Here is an 18,934-nt window from a genome sequence, read left to right as displayed (position 1 = left end):
GAAAAGTTAGGTCAACATTCCACCATTCTATCATCAACACCTCCAATCCTTAGCCAATTCAACCAATTCAATTCACAAAGGCTATAACCAATAGCCATATACACCAATCCAAATCAATAATCAAACCATACAATGAACGAACATGATTCAATATGAAATTCATCAAATTAGCATAACCTGCATACAATTTTAACTTAATTCATACATATATCAATATCCCAATACAATCTACATAAGAAATCAATATAATTGAGACATGACCAAATCACCCATAATATAGTCAAAATTAGGATTTCATAATTTGTACGGATTCATAAGAAATTTTGTTTAAAATATTCAATTAACATCAATTATATCATAAATCATTGATTCAAATCATTTTATGTAAGAACCTATGGCTAGAATTCAAACTATAAGAATTCATGTCTTTGATCATCTTTAAAAACCATAGGAATTGAATCCTTCAATCGAAGAGGATTCAAGGATCAAGCACCATACCTTATTTTGCAGTCCACCCAAGAAATTCATGGAGAAAACTTTGAAAATCTGTCTTCTTCCTTGGAGCTTCAAAGCTTCATCAATGGACGTTTTTGGAGAGAAGGAATAGACAGGTTTTGTTTTGGACTTGAGGGTGTGATTTGAATGATGAATTGGGGTTTAAAAAGGCTCATTTACCGCATATAACTAGTCCCCAAAATACCCAAAAGACCCCTGCACTTGTAGGACCTTTTAACCAAGTCAAACTTGACTTAAATTTTTGGAATTTTCATCGGGAAACAAGTCCGCAACGCGGAGCTGTTCCCATATTATTTTTCAAAATAAATTCTGAGATAGTAGAATCCGCGCTGTGTCCGTGATGCGAAGGAAGAATTTGTCCTTGGGAGAAACAAGTCTGCGACGCGGACATGTTCCTTTCATGTAAAAATTATGTTGCATTGGGCAGATTTGATCCACAAATTTGATCCTCTTCAAGGACCATTAAGGCAGTCATTGGGGAGTTGTTCAAAGACGTTTCGACCCTTTACATGCCATGCTATATGTAGGAACCATCAATACTCAATTTCACACTCATACTATACCCCAAAACACAACTACAAAATACTACGACACACTAGTTTAACTTCAACTTAGCGAGAGAAATATTGTGAGGGAGACGAAGTTTTAGTTTGATTTGAGCATTTGAGTATAATGAATTAGTTTGAGTATATTTTTACTTTAAACCACTAATATAGTATCCCTAAAAATACCCAAAATTGTCTACCTTTAATTGGACTAAATAGTAAAAGACTAAACTAACCTTCATTAAGTGACCAAGCCTAGGTGTCACGAGCAACCTTCACGATCTATGGTGGGGACCAAAGATCGTGACGTCTCAAGAAGTAGTTTGGAACAAGGTGCCTTTAGCTTACATGCCCAAGGCATTCCCACGAGGGGCTCCACGAGCCGTGTTAAAGACCACCAGTCGTGGTGCCTCTCATGGTTCTTGAGGCAGTAGCTGTGCTACTTGGGTTAATATCACTTGCCCAAGTCATCTTCACAAAGGGCTCCGTGAGCCGTGGTCCCACTCGTGATGTTTAGGCAGTAGCTAGGCCATTGGGTGGCCACTCTACTATGTCAAAGGCATGTCCATGAGCCACCTTCACGAGCGTGGTGTGGACCACGTTTGTGTTTCCACTCGTCAATGGTGTGCCCCTTCACATTGACTCTTATAGCCTCCATATCAACACTAGATAGTTTTTTTAACCTAGGGGGAGTCATCTTATGATTTTTACCCTTATGTTTAGGCTATTGTTTTTCATATTATTTTCCGGAGTCTTACATTATCCCCCCCCCCCCTTGGGAACACTCGTCCTTGAATGATGATTTCGACACCTTACGAAAATAACGACTCAAGACTAGAATCCGGTCATGCATGCAACATTAAGATAATGCATATTTAAATGGAGGAAACATCGAATCCATTCTCAAGATGTAAAAAATGCAACACAAGGAAGTAGGAGCTACATCCACACCCCATTAAGTACACAACTCATAATTTCATATAATCATAGGAGGAACTACCTTCTCCAACTACTAGCAAGCTCAACAAAACATTATGGAGTCAATATGCCACTACTTCAAAAGCATAACTAAGCATGTTCGTCAAACATCTCTTGAATTTAAAATATGCAATCATCATACTAAAACGCAAATCAACATGAGGAACATCTAAAACATGAAAACTCAATTTATGCTAAATATGAATTCTCACAAGAACATGCATATCATAAGAAAAATCATGAAGGAGGATATAACATTAATGACCCTAAAGCACCAAACTCACAAAAAATTATTCACCTCAACCTTGGATAGGAGTAGATGGAAAAAGATGAGGATAATGGGACTTCATATCGGCCTCGAACTTCCATGTGACACCCTAAACTAAATGATTCCTCCATAAGACCATTGCGGAAGCTACTTCCTTGTTTCTCAACCTCTTAACTTTCTCGTCTAAAATATCTACTTAAATCTCTTCATAAGAAAGACTCTCATAAGCTCCTAACTTTATAAAGGAAGGATGGATATGGGATCATCAATACATTTCTTAAGCATAGAAACATAAAATACTGGATGAAAAGGATTCAACTCATTCGGCAAGTCTAACTCATAGGCAACTTACTTAGCACGTTTCAAGATTTTATATGGGCCCATATACCAGAGACTAAGCTTCCCCTTTTTACCAAACATCATCATATCTTTCATAGTGAGATTTTCAACTACACCTAGTCATTAACTTCAAATTCTAGATGCCTTCTTCAAACACGGGCATAAGACTTTTGCTGCACTTTGGGCCGTATTCAACCTCTCTCTAATAAGTCGAACCTTTTCAATGGCCTCAAAAACTAGTTCAGGACCAACTAGAGAAACTTCACCTACTTCAAACCAACCAACCAGAGATCTACACCTCCTACCATACAGTGTTCAAAATGAGCCATGGAAATATTTTAATGTTACTATTATTGTAGGCAAACTCTATAAACTAAAGATGGTCATCCTAGTTACCCTTGAAATTTATAACACATGCCCTTAATATATTCCTATGGTTTGGATGGTACGTTCCGCTTGAATAACGATTTGAGGATAAAAAGTGGTACTAACCTTTACATTGGTACCACACCCATTTTGGAATGTTTTCCAAAAGTTTGAAGTAAATTGAGTGCCATAATCCGAAATAATACTTAAAGGAATCCCATGAAACCTCACCATCTCCTTGATGTACAATTTGTCATAGTCTTTCACCGAAAAGATAACCTTGACGGAAATAAAACTGGGAAAATTTTGTCATCCTATCTAGAATTACCCAAATAGAATCATGTTGCCTTCAAGTACGAGGCAAATTTACAACAAAGTCCATGTTCACATCCTCCCACTTCCAAGTGGGAATATCCATTTCTTTGGACGAGCCTCCCGATCTTAGGTGTTCGGACTTAACTTGTTGATAATTCAGATTTTTTGCTACAAAACATGTTATATCCTTTTTCATACCATTTCACCAATAAACTTCCCGCAGGTCATGGTACATCTTGGTAGCTAATGGATGAATAGAACACCACGAACCATGAGCTTCTTCTAAAGTTTTCTCTCTCAAATCATCAACATCCTGAAAACATAATAAACCTTGGTACCTAAGCACCCCATCTCCCCTTTTGGAGAAAGCCTCAACGGACTTCTTCAGTACCGATTTCATTCAATCAAACTAACATGGGATCAATTTCTTCCTTTGACTTTACGTCCATTACAAAGGATCATTCGGAAAGATTATGGACCATGGAACCAGCCTTGGTGGAATCCACTAGTGGGACACCTAATCAGGCCAACCTATGTACATCACGAACCAATTCCTTCTTTTCATCTTCTACATGGGCCACACTATCCATGGACAATTGACTTAGTGCATCCACAACTACATTGGTTTTGTTGGGGTGGTAAAGGACACTCATGTCATAATCCTTAGAAATATCTAACCATCTTTTTTGTTGTGGATTCAATCCTTTTTGTCTAAACACATTATGAAGACTCTTGTGATTGGTGAATACATCAACATGCACCCTATAGAGATAATGTCTCTATATTTTCAAAGCAAAAACCACCGCCGCTAATTAAAGATTATGGGTCAGATAATTCTTCTCATGAACCTTAAGTTGCCTTGAAGCATAGGGAAAATGCTTACCATATTTCATGAGCATATATCCCAAACCCACTCTAGAGGTGTTACAATAAACAACCAAACCATCGGTACCCTCCGATAAGGTCAACATCTGAGCGGAAGTAAGTCTATCTTTCAACTATTGGAAGTTTTTCTAACAAGGTTCTGACCACATAAACATAGATTTATTTTGAGTCAAAGCCATCAATGGAGAAGCAATGGAGGAAAAACCCTCAGCAAACCTCCTATAGTAACTACCAAATCCAAAAAGCTTCTAATATTGATAGGAGTTAGAGGTCCAGGACAACATTTGACTGCATCTATCTTCTTAGGATGTACCTCAATACCCTTTCTCGAACCAACATGACTAATGAAGTCTAAGTGTCACATCTCATCAATTCTCAGTAAGATTTTGCATTCGGATAGGGGAAGAAAAGTCTAGAGTTTTGGAGAGGTTTATAGAAAACTCGAGAAACCCCTAGATATTTGAAGAAGTCTTTGGAGAGTTACAAAAGAAAGACTAGATATTATCTTGGAAATCTTTGGAAGATCTAGAAAGAGTAGAATTCTTTAGAAAGCGGACCAAAGTGTAAATAACTTAGGAATTTGTAAGTAATTATAAATTACACTTTATCCCATACGTGTTAGTATAAATAGAGGTTCCACTCATTTGTGAATTATCAAACAAGTTGTAAGCAATATTCCAAGAAATATAAATCCTTCTTACAAATCTTTCTAAGTCTTTCTTTGCATCCTCTTAGCGATCTTAGCATAAAGGGCTTACTTGAGCTTACAAGATCGTGAAAGATTCATGACTAAGTTGTCAAGTGCCACACAGAGCTTTAGTAAGACTCTAAGTGTGTGGAAACTTGGTATCAGAGCAAAGGTTTGAATTAAGGGAATGACCAACAGAGGAGATGTATATGCCTCTAGCACCACCAATGTCAGGCTGGATGGTGGGGAGGAGTGGATCTCAAGGGATGAAACAGCAAGGCAGGTCATGGAGATATTATGCCCGCACATGAACGATGATGATGGCAAGTTTTAAACCCTTGAAGACTTCACCCTCGAGGAGACATAATCCATCCGTAAAGAGTTGAAGGGATGCCAAGGGGCTGAGTTTAAGATGAAGGAGCTTATCACTTCCTTGGAGTTTTGGCTCATGGAGGCATTGACCACGATTGAGACCATGAAGGCTGATATAAAAGCACTCAAGGAAGGCGTAAAAGTTGGAGGATCATCGTCGTTTGACCGAAATAGGGGGCCAAAGTTGAGGCTCCCAAGCCACCTATGTTCAAAGGCGTTCATTATGCGCAAGATGTGGAGATTTCCTATGGCACTTGGAGAGTTACTTCATGTTTAATCGAGTGAAGAGCGACTAAAACAAGATTAACACTGTTGCGTTGTATCTTTTGGAGATGGCTATGTTGTTGTGGAGGCGTAAGGAGTCAAATATAGGGAATGGGAGTTGCACCATTAACACTTGGGGTCAATTCCAAGAGGAGTTCAAGAAGGAATTCTTTCCTAACAACATCGTCTATGAGGCAAAGCGCAAATTTAGGGAGCTGAAATGAACAGGTAGCATACACGCATATGTGCAGGATTTCACCACCCTTATGCTTAAGATTAAACAACCTCACGGATGAGATCTGTTGTTCCACTTCATGGATGGGTTGCAGAGTTGGTCCAAGATAGAGGTGGAACGCCGACAGGTCAGGGTTATTGATGAAGCATCACGCGGGCCGAAGCTTTGACATACTTCAAGTACGAGAAGCCCGAAGAGCCAGAGGAGAGGAGATGAGAGGTAGTCATGACTATAGTGGGGGAGATCGTGACAAAGGCGAGAAGTAGCGCCACATCCTAAGAAGCATGATACCTAAAAGTCCGATGGCAAGAAGTCTGTACATTTGGCGACATGGAGAAAAAACAGAGATTGCCAAAAGAGTTGGTTACTACACATGCAGTAGTCTGCATGGCTATGCGAGGTGTCCAGAACTGAACAGCCTTGGTGCTATCTTGCTAAAGCAGAAAGAGAAGGATGCACAAGACCAAGGACAAGGCATAGAGAAGATGCAATTGGGATTTATAGGACTATGCAGAGCTATCACCAAGCATCCATGTAAGCAGAAAGAATCTGACCCGCAATATATCAATATCACGATCAATGGAAGACCTGCTCGTGCTATGGTCGACACGTGTGCAGAGGCCAATATCATGACCAAGGCGGCATCGACAAGGTTGGGGCTAAGTTACAATTTAAGTAACGCCCAACTCAGGAACACCAATGCACCACTGACTCTCGTGAGTGGAATCGCACATGGAGTAACCACCACGTTAGGTGAGTGGGAAGGTAAGACAAATTTCATTATCGCTCCTTTAGACCTATATGATATAATTATTGGGCAACAGTTCTTTCAGTAGCGCCGCACTATGATCAATCCTTACCTCCAAGGGAGCAAGGAGGAACATGCATGGTTCCCATGGTTACGACACCAAAGACAGAAGGGCAGATCCGACTAACGGCCATGCAACTCAAGAAAAATCCTAAGAAATAGAAGTCGACATTTGTATCCACCATTACAACTTCGAAACAAGATAATGATGCTAAAAAGTCCTTACCATCGTGCACGAAGAAGGTTGGTCCAATAAGGAACAATGTCGTGATGCCAAAGAAGCCATCAAGGCGCTTGCCTCCTAGGAAGGAGGTAAATCATAAGACTGAGCTGAAGGAGATCAAGAAGCAACTGAAGGAGTTGTGCGAAGGTGTTGATCGAGTAAATGGCCTATTGGTCGCGCATGCACAAGACTTGGATGTCTACACATCGGAAATGCGACGCGGTCGCCACATTAATAGGTGGGGGAGAGTGTCACGTCTCGTCAATTCTCAGTAAAATTTTGCACTGGATAGGGGCGGAAAAATCTAGAGTTTTAGAGAGGTTTTTAGAAAACTCTAGAAGCCCCAAGATATTTCAAGAAGACTTTGGAGAGTTCTAGAAGAAAGACTAGATATTTTCTAGGAAAGCTTTGGAAGATCCTAGAAAGAGTAGAATTCTCTAGAAAGGGTACCAAAGTGTAAATAACTTAGGGACTTGCAAGTAATTATAAATTATACTTTAGTCCCTACGTGTTAGTATAAATAGAGGTGCCACTTATTTGTAAATCATCCAACAACTAAGCAATCTTCCAAGCAATATAAAGTCTTCTTACAAATCTTTCTAAGTCTTTCTTTGCATTCTCTAAGCGATCTTAGCATAAAGGTCTTACTTGAGCTTACAAGATCGTGAAAGATTCGTGAGTAAGTTTCAAGTGCCACATGGAGCTTTAGTAGGACTCTAAGTCCGTGACATAAGGCCCTTAGTCAAAAGTCATATTTATGAAACTTCGCATATAATTGGTGGTCCTTAAGGACTTGCAATACAATCCTCAAATGGAATATATGATCACTTTGTAATTCGTTTTGGTTGTTTATTCAGAAATAATTATATAATTACATGTTGATTTATATAATTTCATCATTTATATAAATAATCAATAAATAGCTTCAGAATATTTTTAAAGATAGTTACACATTTATTTCTTTGAATTAGTTAATTAGTTACCTATTTTAAATCAATTAATAAGTTTTGATAATAATTTTTTCTTGTTTAAATTAAGAAGCTAAAATAATTAATTGATAATTATTCATTCTATTTTAATTTTGTCCGATTTAGTTAATTGACTCAAAATGATTATGCCTAACTCTAATTAGTCAAATTAACAACTAAATCACCAATTTTTAAATAAAATGGACCATCCTTTTAATTTTTATATTCTCCCACACTCTCCCTTTCCCCTTTTTCCAGCCATCACATAAGCTATCTTCCCTTACTTCTTCCCTCAAAAGCAAAAGTCAATGCGAAGAACAATAATTTATTCATACAACTACACCACCCATATTTTCAAATATTACAAACCACTGGCACAAATTATTCACGTAAGGTTGGATAAATCTCACCATAATCTAATCCAAATTGGAAGAAATCACATCAAATCTAGATTTTTAGGGGTATGTTTTTCTCTCATTTTTTTCTCCTCCATTCTTTCCAATCAATCCCTCATCTCCCGCTAAAATGAATATTTGAATTCATGCTTTTTTTCCCTATAAATAAATGGTATTGATTCCACTTAGAAGGGGACTAGAGACGGAAAAAACAGAGGGGAAAAACATACTTGGACAATGTAACGCCCCTAAAGACAAACTAGGTGAAACTACAGCTTAAAATATGTGTAATGATGTTTTAAAGTCCTAAAATTGTTAATAATAGTGTTTATAGGTAGTATATAAAGTTTGAAAGTGTTTGGAGGTCAAACGTCCAAGAACGTCCAAGATGTCCGGAAATTAGTCAAAGTTAAACTAGTGTGTCGTAGTGTAGTATAGTGGAGTTTTGGGGGGTGGTTTGAAGGTAAAATTAAATATTGATGGTTCATATACATAGACTAACATTTATAGGGTATAAACTTCTGAGAACGAATCCCCTTGGACAAGCCTAAGGGTCCCCAAGGAGGACCCAAACATGGCCAAGCAAGCTGCCGTGCCAGCCGAGAATTGGCAGTGGCTGCGCGAAGGGAAAAAGTTTCCCTGCGACGCGGGGACATCACGAACCATTATGTCCCAGAATTTTCAAGAACCAAGAATTGAAAATGCCTTCGTGACGCGCAGTAACCTCCCATATTTGGTCGCGTCATTTTTAAGTCAAATTTGAATTGGTTAAAATGTCGTGCAGGGGTCTTTTGGGTGATTTGGGCATTACTTATTGAAGGTTATTGAGTCTTTTGATGCCCCTAAACTCACCAATCAAAGAAAAATCCTCAACTCAAAGCAAAACATCTCCATTCCTTTTCTCCAAAAACCTTCATTGATGAATGTTTGAAGCTCCAAGGAAGAAGACTGATTTTCCAAGCTTTTTGTCAATCAATTTCGTGGGCTAATATTCTATATTGAGGTATGGTTTTCATCCTTGAATCTCTTTTCTTCAAGGAGTCAATCTTAATAGTGGTTTTTTCAAAACTCTCAAAAGATGAACTTCTAAATTGAAATCCAGCCATGGGTTCTTCCATGAAACAATTTGAAACAATGATTTACAATATAATCGATGTTAATTGAATGATTTTAGATAAAATTACTTATAAAACCACGCAAACCAAGCAATCCTATTTTTTACTATATTATGGGTGATTTGATCATGTCTCTATACTATAGAATTCTTGTATAGTTTACTATGGGTTATTGAATTATGAAAGAATCATGTTAAAATTATGTGTAGGCTGTCCTAAATTGATAAAATTTATATTGTATTATCTAGGATGATAGTATAGTGTAATTATTGGATTGAACTGGTGACTACGGTTACTGGTAAGAGCCTTGGTTTATTGGATTGGTTGAATTGGCAATGGATTGAAATTTTAGAGATTGAATTGGTGGTATGTTGACCTAACTCTTACTATATTGTGTAATATAGGTGTTTCAATTGTGATGTTTGGTATGGTCAACTTATGGAGGCGGTGCTTATATGTTGTACTTGTGAATAATGTTACCTTGTCGGCATTACTTTATGAATTGAGAAACAATGTCGCCTTGTTAGTAATACTTTATGAATTATGATATTATTATGTTATATCTTGAATATGTGAAGTATCGTAAAGGTCTATATGACTTATGTGTATATGTGAGGACAATGTATGTGTGCTTCTAAGTGAATATAGGTTACCATTATTGGCTTTAGTAATATCTTCATGTGTGTATACTTGAAGTTAAAATATGATGTTTCCTAATTGAATATAGGAGACTTGTGATGGATTATATTGATGTTCAATAGTAGTGTGTAGTAAGGTAGACTCCGGAGTCCTTGCCTAGCTAGTATGATCTATGTATGTTATTAACTACTCTCATCATGTGGGATACATGCTAGTGTTGGATAAGTTCTATAAAGTTTAGGTAGTGGAATGAGACACTGTTTAGACATTGTACGAGTAGGCTCTGAAGATGTTAGTATGTAGGTTCCCTAAGTCTTCTCGAAGACCATTATGTGAAAGTCCTAAAATTTTAAATGTCCTTTAAATGGTCTATTGAATAGAATAACTTAAGTAAATGTATGTTAATGAAAAGGTATCTATATAGACTAGTTTTGAGGATTGCTTAGGTGGGCTTGGAGAGGGTTTATGAGTTTTCTCTTCATATATTACTTAGGTGAGTCTAGGAGTAATTCTAGTTAGGGAGTGAAATGTATGAAATGAGAATAATCTTATCTTAGGTTATATTTAGGATCTCTTTAGTGTGTGTTAAGGGGTTGTATGGGCGGTCGCTTCATAAATCTTCAAGTGAGCCTTAGAATCACTTTTGGTAGGACGATCTTATGTTTATGCGTTTTGAAGAGTTCTTAATATTATATTGTTGAATTTGACTCATATATGGTGTTGGTGTTAAATGTGGTTCTTATTCTTATGATATGAAGTTTTACTCAAAAAGAGATATTTTATACAAATGTCCCTTTTATCATTATTTTATTCATTATGTAATACTTACTACATGCAATGTACTAATGCCATACATTTTGTCTATATCTAACGGTGTTGGTGGCAATTGAGAGGCATATTGAAGAAAAGCTTGTAAACTAGGACTCTTTCAAGCAAAGTTGGAATATGTCCTCACTTGATTCGAGGACATTATTATCTTTAGATTTCTTTGTTTAAAGGATTGTAATAGAATAAGTATTTCTATATTTCGATTGTATGGGCCGTTTCCCAAATATATTCGTATGTCTAAGATAGTGACATTGAGACTTAGCCTTATTCCTTATGTTTTCTATGAAAGATGTTTTGAAATATTAATCACGTGAAAAGTTTTAATTCTTCACAACTTTTCATACATGTATGCAATAATTGATATCTAAGGTCTTGTACAAGACCTCTGAGAGGTCAAGTACACAATGTATTGACTCAAGAGTGCTCTAACTTCTAGGGGGTACTTTTGGTCGTTACAAACTTAGTATCAGAGCATAGTTTATGGAAGTAGTCATAGGAATCCAAAAGTCTCAAAAATGTCATGTCTAGTAGAGTCTTGTTCATTGGTGTGAGTCGCCACAGAGCGAGAGGCTGTAAGACGATAGAGTTTCCCTTCTTCTGTGCTCTTGTGTCCTGTCGTAGAATTAAAAGTCATGAGTGTCTTTCTTAATGTTTTTCCTTGTGTTTATGAGAGATGACTACTAGAAGGATGACCGCTAGAAGGTTTGAAGAGGATGGGGTGCATGAAGAAGTTCCCTAAGGTGGACTCCACAAGGAGTACAAGTTCCTCAAGATGCTCAAGTTCCTCTACAAGGTGATCAAGTCCTTATTGGAGGTGAAGGTAATGAGGTTCCGGTGGTTCCCCCGGACATGACTAATGGGGAGATTAGAGATTCTCTACTTGATTTAGCCCGGGCCATGACAACTCATGTGACTAGAGACATCGGGCCTAGGATTAATGCTTTAGAGAGTACCATGTCCTCTAGCATGAGATACTTTGTTAGGATGAATCCTCCAATCTTTTTAGGCTCTAAGGTGGGAGAGGATCCCCAAGAGTTTCTTGATGGTGTGTAGAAGATGTTAAGTGCCAAGAGGGTGACTTCTAGGGAGAAGGCAGAGTTAGCTTCGTATCAATTGAGGGAGGTTGTTTAAGTATGAGACACTCAATGGAATGATAATAGGCTGGTTGAGTCGGGTCTCATAAAATGGGAAGATTTTAAGGAGGCTTTCTTAGAAAAGTACTTTCCCAGTGAGAGGAGGGAAGTGAAGGTTAAAGAGTTCATTAACCTTAAGCAAAGTAACATGAGTATGAAAGATTTTTCCTTGAACTTTACCATGTTGTATAGGTATGATCCATCCTTCGTGTCTAACCCTAGGGATGAAATGAGTAGGTTTGTGACCGGTGTTGTTGACCTTGTGAAAGAAGAGTGTCGTACGACCATGCTCCACAATGACATGAACTTCTTTAGGCTTATGGTGTATGCCAAATGCATTGAAGAGTCCAAACTTAGTAGGATTTCAAGGAATTTAAAGAGAAGTGGATCCAATGAGCAAAGCCAACCTAGGTTCAGGAAGAGGGCTCCAAACCATGATGGACCTAGAGCTACTAAGGTCAAGGTGGAGGTGGGAGTAGTTCTCAAGAAGTTAAGCCTACTTATTCTACTTGTGGGAAGAAACACTTTGGGAAATGTCTAGTCGGTATCGGAAATTACTTTGCTTGTGGTAAGGATGGTCATAAGGTGAGGGATTGTACTAATATTGTAGCTATAGGAAGAGACACTAAGCAAAATCCTCCTAGTGTTGTGGAAGGTGGTTCTACAAAGAGGAATCGCTTCTATGCTCTACGAGCCAAAGGATCAAAACCGGATGATGATGATGATGGCAGTAAGTTATTGTTTCTCTCTTGTATTATGATGGGTTCCTCCTATGTGGGGGAGTATGGTCAGTGGTGGAGTTGTGATTTTTTCTCTCTTATCTTCTATTCTATTCAAGCTTGAGAGATAGAATGTCATAGAAGCATGTTGCATGTTGAATGTTGAATGTTGCATTGTGTTTAGGAGTATTGTTGAAATTGAATTTCATTGATTCCTTGCATTGTGAATTTTATGAAGTTATGTTTATGTTGTAAAATGAGTTTATATGGTCTTGTCCTTCATGTTATCATGCTATCATTCTAGGTTGCTAAAAGATGCATTAGTGATATAGTGAATGTGTTCATTGTGAATTATTTGAAATTTTGCTTAACAATGTTCTCATAAGAGTGGGTTGTAATGAATCATAAAAATTATGTATTGAGCATGATAATGTGTGGTGAAAGAAGTTTCTCACTATATAAAATGAAGAATGTCAGTCTCATTACATAATAAGTCGTAGATTAGTTTTTATCTTCTTGTTGTGTTTTGAGTCTCTTGATTATGTGAAATTGGTGTTACTCCTATATAGGTGTATTATTTATGGTGTGGTATGGTTATGTTCTGCTAGCCTTGAGTTTATTATCTCTTGAAAGTGTTTTAAATGAAGCAAGTGCCATTCAAGGACGAATATTGTCCAAGTTGGGGAGATTGTAACACCCCTAAAAATGAACTAGGTGAAACTATATCCTAACATGTGTGTCATGATGGTTTAAAGTCCTAAAATGGTTAATAATAGTGTTTATAGGAAGTATTAAAAGTTTGGAAGTGTTTGGAGGTCATATGTCCAAGACGTCCGGAAACTAGTCGAAGTTAAACTAGTGTGTCTTAGTGTTTTGTAGTAGGGTTTTTGAGGATTTTTTGAAGGTGAAATTGAGTATCATTGGTTCCTATACATATACTGACAAGTAAAGGGTCTAAATGTCTGAATCGACGCCCCGAGGATCCGCTTAAGGGTTCCCAAGGAGAACCCATACATGCCAAACAAGCTGCCGCGCCAGCCAAGAGTTGGTAGTGGCTGCGCGACTGAGAAGGGAAATTTTTCCCTGCGACGCAGGGACATCACGAACCATTCTTTCACAAAATTTTCCAGAACCAAGAACTGAAAATGACTCCGCAACACACAGTAACCTCCTATATTTGGTCACGTCGTTTTTAAGTCAAATTTGAATTAGTTAAAATGTCCATGAAGTGCAGGGGTCTCTTGGGTAATTTGGGGATGACTTATTGACAGTTATTGAGTCTTTTTAATCCCCTAAACTCACCAATCAAAGCAAAACCTCAACTCAAAACAAAACATATCCATTCCTTTTCTCCAAAAACCTCCATTCATGAAGGTTTGAAGCTCCAAGGAAGAAGACTGCTTTTCCAAGATTTTTATCCATCAATTTTGTGGGCTAATCTTCTATATTGAGGTATGATTTTCATCCTTGAGTCTCTTTTCTTCAAGGATTAAATCTTCAAATTGGTTTCTCAAGACTCTCTCAAAAGATGAACTTCTAAATTCAATTCTAGCCATGGGTTCTTGCATGAAACGATTTGAAATAATGTTTCACAATATAATCAATGTCAATTGAATGATTTTAGATCAAATTCCTTATGAACCCATGCAAAACAAGAAATCCTAGTTTTGACAAAATTATGGGTTATTTGATCATGTTGAATTCTTGTGTAGTTTAATATGGTTTATTAAATTATGAAAGAATAATGTTATAATTATGTGTACCCTTTCTTAAAATGATGAAATTCATATTGTATTATCTTGGATCATTGTATATTGTAATTATTGGATTGAATTAGTGACTATGGCTATTGGAACGAGCCTGGGTTTATTGGATTGGCTGAATTGGCTATGTATTGGATTGTTGAGATTGAATTGGTGGTGTGTTGACCTAATTCTTACTACATTGTGTAGTATAGGTGTTTCAATTTTGATGTTTGGTATGTTCCACTTATGATGGTGGTGCTTATGTGTTATACTTGTGAATAATGTGGCCTCTTCGGCATTACTTTATGAATTGAGAAACAATATGACCTTGTCGGCATTCCTTTATGAATTATGATATAATTATGTTATAACATGAATATATGAACTATCGTGAAGTTCTATATGACTTATGTGTATATGTGAGAAAAATTATGTGTGCTTCTAATTGAATATAGGTGACCATAATAGGTTGTAGTGATGTCTTCATGTGTGTATACTTGAAGTTGAAATATGATATTTCCTAATTTATTATATGAGACTTGTGATTGATTTTATTGATGTTCTATAGTAGTGTGTAGGATGGCTTTAAAGTATACTTAGTTTACCCTGTATGCTACTTGAATGATATTATACATGTGTTAACATGATAATTAAGTGTGTCTTGTTTTGGTAGACCTACGTCCCTTACTTGATACATGAAGAATGTGAATATGACTCTTGACTAGTAGGCCCAAGCACATTTGTCATGAATGTATATGAATTAATCGAATATGATCTTGAATAAGGCTAAGAAGGTCATTCATGTGGAACCTTCTAAAAAGAAGGTTATGATATCTTTGAAGTCGAAAGTTGTAATGGTATCCTTCTTGTGTGAATGGTGTACCTCGGGGTGGTTGGATGGAACGACATGAAATCATGCTTAGGAAATTCATTGAGCTATCTTGTTAGCCATTGTAGGCAGCCCTAGTGGACTCTCTTTGGTAAGGTGTATTATGATTTGGTTATGAACAAGATATGGTACCTCTTCATATGATCCACTAATTGAATTACTTTATAAGAACAAAGGCTAGCACTGAGAGAATATACTTGGGGAGTATCTCTAGTTAAGATGGAGATTAGAGTACAAAGAAACCTTTGATATTCCATAACCATGTTTCGACATGGGATGTGTCCTAGTTCTACCATTGGCAAGTAGAACACCCGCCAATCAGAGTATGGTAGACTCCGGATTCCATGCCTTGCTAGTATGGTATATGTCTGCTATTGTCTATTCTCATCATGTGGGATACATTCTAATGTTGGATAAGTTCTATGAAGTTTAGGTAGTGGAATCAGACGCTATCTCGACATTGCACGAGTAGGATTTGAACATGTTAGTATGTAGGTTCCCTGGGTCTTCTCCAAGACCATTATGTAAAAGTCTTTAAGTGTTGAATGTCCATTAAATGGTCTAATGAAAATAATCACTTAAGTAAAGGTATGTTAATGAAAAGGTATCTATCTAGAGTAGCTTTGAGGATTTCTTAGGTAGTCTTGGAGAGGGTGTATGGGCAATCTCTTCATGTCTTACTTAGGTGAGTCTTAGAGTAATTATAGGTTGAGAGTTAAATGTATGAAATGGTAATAGTCTTATCTTAGGTAATCTTTAGGATCACTTTGTTGTGTGTGAAGGGGTTTTATGGGTGGTCGCTTCATAACTCACTCAAGTGAGCCTTAGAATCACCTTATGGTAGGAGAGTCTCATGTTTATGTGTTTTGCAATGTTCTTGATATTATAATGTGGAATGTGGCTTATACGTGGTGTTGGTGTTAAATGTGGTTCTTATGCTTATGATATGAAGTTTTTCTCAAAAAGAGCATATTTTATACAAATGTCCCTTTTATCATGATTTTATGCATTATTTCATAATCGGAAAAGGGCCAAAAGTACCCTTGAACTATTCGAAAAGGTTTAAAAATACCCCTCATTCACCTATTGGGTTAAAAATACACTTCCATCCACCTTTTTGGTCCACAATTACCCTTAAACTAACAATCTTTTATTTTTTTAATTATTATTATTATTAATTATTATGTGGCATCTTTTTGTTGGATAAATTTAAATTCCAACCCACCAAATTTTTTTACCCATTTAACCCATATCCACATTCTTTGGCCCAAACCCAATCAAAAAATTTATCAAAAATATAAATTTCATCATCTCTTCTCTTTCCCTTGAACCTAATAACCTATTTTCTTGAAGACTTGTGTATCCATCAAAAATATAAATTTCATCAATATGTCATGGGGCTAAACTACGAAGACTTGTGTATCCATCCAAATTTGGACCTTCCCAAGGGGTTTCAGGTACAAAAATTTTACACTTTTGGAGGAACAGGGAATCCTTTATCTCATTTAAGGGAGTATTGCAACCAGCTCGAAGGAGTTGGGAAAAATGAAGCATTGTTGATGCGACTCTTTAGTCGAAGTTTGAATGGGGATGCCTTCGAATGGTTCACCTCTCAAGACATGAAGCAGTGGTCTAGTTGGAATGCTTTAGCTAAAGATTTTATTGAGATATTTGCTTATAATGTAAAGATCATTCCAAATCGATTTTCTTTGGAAAAGATTCAGCAAAATTCCACCGCAAGATACCGTGAATATGCATACAGGTGGAGAAAAGAGGCTTCCATAGTTTAACCTCTCATGTATGAAATGGAGATCACTGAAGTATTTGTGCGCATCCAAGAGTCAGAATACTATGATAGAATGATGTTTCTCATTGGAGCAAAATTTGTTGAGATAGCCAGAGTAGGTGAGACTATTGAAGATAGTCTTAAGATCGGAAAGATTCCATGTTGCATCCCAAGCTAGATCTTCCGGACTATTGAGGAAGAAAAGAGAGGATGCGCCCTTTATTTATCATGCATCTGATGGAAATACAATAAGATCGTTCGGGTTTCTCTCTAGAATATGTTCACCCAAAGTCTATCCCCCAGCTTCACAAAATTCTAACCAATCTTCTATACTCCAACTACATTTCAAAACTCCCCCTCGTAATCTCCTAGATCCACATTACAAAAATACCCATCCAAACTACCAAACTGCGCAGTAAAATTACCAAACGCAACCATACCCAAAATTCAAAACACCAACACCTCCCTGCCAAAATCCATTAAATTACCGCCAGGTGCCTCCACCTTCACAAAATAACTATGAACTTTCTCGTCCATACTTTGAAAGGTAACCTCCTAGCATTTTCACTCATTTCAGTGAAAGTCGAACCAAGTTGTTCGAAAGATTGTATGTTGCTGGCACGATCATCCTATTGAACCTAAACCTGTCAACACAAACTATATATTCTTTAGAGATGATCATATATGTGTGTACCACTCCAATAGTGTAGGACATACCACCGAAGATTGCATCAACATGAAGCATAATATTCAATACTTAATTGATCACAAGGTGGACACCATTCAAACTGCCTCTCCTAATGTGCATAGTAATCCTCTACTAAATCATGGAGGAGATACCATTAATATGATTGAAATAGAAGAGGATTGTGTGTGCAGCTAAGACGATAGTCCCATCAAATCTTGACAATCTTGAGAAGGTTGTATCCTCTCTTAGCATAAGCAAGAGTCCCGAGTTCGTGATAATAACACCCTATCAAGATTTGTTTTGGGACCAAAGAAGGGCCTTACTAAGAAATAATTTGTGATAATGGAACCTCATCAAGCTTTTACTTCAGTGTCAAAGGAAGTCCTTACCAAGAAAGAGTTTGTGATCAAGACTGCTACTGCCCATGGTATGACTAGATCTGGTAGATGTTACACACCAGAGAAATTGTCTCAAGGAGGCAACAAGAAAGTTCACCAGAAAAGGTCAATCAGTGAAGCTGAAGCCAAGGAGTTTTGGCAAATAATGCAACCTAAAAAGTATTCCATTATGAAACATTTGGAGAAGACGCCTGCTCACACTACAAAAGGAACCTCAATTACCAACAAAAAAAACCGTTGGTAAATTGATCAATCGGTTGGAAAATTGAATCATCAACCAAATGTCGACTTATATTGATTCGTTGCTAAAAATATCGTCGGTTAATTTTACCAACTGATTTTAATTTGTCGGTAAACATACCAACCAAAAATCAGTTAGTAAACGCCCCAAGATGTTGTTACAAAATTTTGAAATATGGCCCTAAAATTTCTGTTGGTAAATTTAACCAACTAATTTTTGGTTTGTATCGTTAGTACCTTTACTAACGAATTGAAAAGAGTTAGTAAATTTTTTTAATCATTTTTCGATTCATATATTGGTAATTAGTTGGTAATTTTAGTAGAAAAAAGTTTGTGTTGGTAATTTGCAATAAATTTTAAGTACTATTTTTTTTGGTTTTCCATCCGATTGGAGCCCAACTAAATCTTAATTCACGCCAGAAAGTCCCACATAGGGTGGTAAAGAACTTCCTAATTATGTACCCAACGGGAATCGCACCTGAGACCTCTTGGTTATCGATGCAGGAATACTTACCACTACACCACAACCCTTGTTTGTGATGAATTTTAAATATGTTAGTATGATTATTTATTTTTCTAATAAATTTAC

This window comes from Solanum pennellii, chromosome 2 (genome assembly GCF_001406875.1).
Source record: "Solanum pennellii chromosome 2, SPENNV200".
In the NCBI taxonomy this organism is placed as follows: Eukaryota; Viridiplantae; Streptophyta; class Magnoliopsida; order Solanales; family Solanaceae; genus Solanum; species Solanum pennellii.
The sequence above is the reverse complement of the archived record's forward strand: the minus strand, read 5'-3'. Positions refer to the sequence as shown.